Here is a 1,604-nt window from a genome sequence, read left to right on the forward strand (position 1 = left end):
TTTTATCTTGATTCTGTTTTTTGAGTTTGTTATATATTCTGGATATTAAACCTCTGTCAGATGTGTCACTAAGGATTTTCTCCCATTCTGTGGGTTTTCTCTTCACTTCCCTGGTTGCCTCCTTTGATGTACAGAAGCTTTTTAGTTTAATGAGGTCCCATTTGTTAATTCTTGCCCTTGTTCCTTGAACAATTGATACCTGTTATAGAAAATCCTTTCCTACACCTTTATCTTGTAGGTTTTTGCCAATGTTTTCTTCTAACAGTTTCAGAGTTTCAGGCTTTACATTGAGGTCTTTGATCCATTTGGAATTGACTTTAGTTCAAAGTGAAAGATAGGGGCTTAGTTTCATTCTCCTACAAGTGGAGATCAAGTTTTGCCAGCACCATTTGCTGAACATGCTGTCTTTCCTCCAGTGAATGTTCTTGGCCCTTTTGTCAAATATCAGGTGGCTGAAATTGGATGTACTCATATTTGGGTCTTAAATTTTGTTCCATTGATCTATGGGTCTATTTTTGTGCCAGTACCATGTTGTTTTTATGACTACAGCTCTGTAATACAGCTTAAAATCTGGTATAGTAATCCCCCCGGTATTGCTCTTAGTAACAGGGTTGCTTTTGCTATCTGAGGTCTTTTGTGCTTCCATACGAATCTTAGGATATTTTTTTTCCAATTCTGTAAAAAATGTCTTGGGGATTTTGATTGGTGTTGCATTGAATCTATAAATGGCTTTTGGTAGGATAGTCATTTTCACAATATTAATTCTTCCAATCCATGAGCATGGGAGGCCTTTCCATCTTCTGATGTCTTCCTCAGTCTCCTTCTTTAAAGATTTAAAATTTTCATTGCAGAGCTATTTAGTGTCTTTGGTCAGGTTTATTCCCAGATATTTTATTTTATTTTTTTGAGGTATTGTGAAGGGGAGTGTTTCCATGTGCTTTTTCTCTGATTGCTTGTTATTGGTATATAGAAAGACCACCGACTTTTATAGGTTAATTTTCTAATCTGCCACATACTGAACATGTTAATAGTTTCTAGGAGGTTTCTGGTGGAATTTTTGGCATCTCTTAGGTATCATATCATCTGCAAAAGGAATATTTTGATCTCTTCTTTTACAATTTCCTGCTCTTGCCTTATTGTTCTTGCAAGAGTTTCAAGCACTATGTTAAAGAGAAGTGGAGATAGTGGACAGCCTTGTTAGGTTCCTTATTTCAATGGGAATTTTTCCATTTTTTTGCCATTTAGAATGATGTTGGCTGTGGGTTTGTTATATATGGCTTTAATTATGCTGAGCTATGTTCCCTCCAGTCCAATTCTCTCTAGAACTTTAAACATAAAAGCATGTTGAATTTTGTCAAAGGCCTTCTCTGCATCTATTGAAATGACCATGTGGTTCTTGTCATTGAGCCAATTTATATGATTTATGATGTTTATTGACTTATGTATATTGAACCATCCCTGCATCTCTGGAATAAAGCCAGCTTGATCATGGTGGATGATCCTTTTGATGTGTGTCTGTATGCGGTTTGCAAGTATTTTATTGAGAATTTTTGCATCTATGTTCATTAAGGATATGGGTCTATAGTTTTCTTTTTTGGTTGTAT

Source organism: Nannospalax galili, unplaced genomic scaffold (genome assembly GCF_000622305.1).
Source record: "Nannospalax galili isolate Female #2095 unplaced genomic scaffold, S.galili_v1.0 scaffold115, whole genome shotgun sequence".
NCBI classification, from domain to species: Eukaryota; Metazoa; Chordata; class Mammalia; order Rodentia; family Spalacidae; genus Nannospalax; species Nannospalax galili.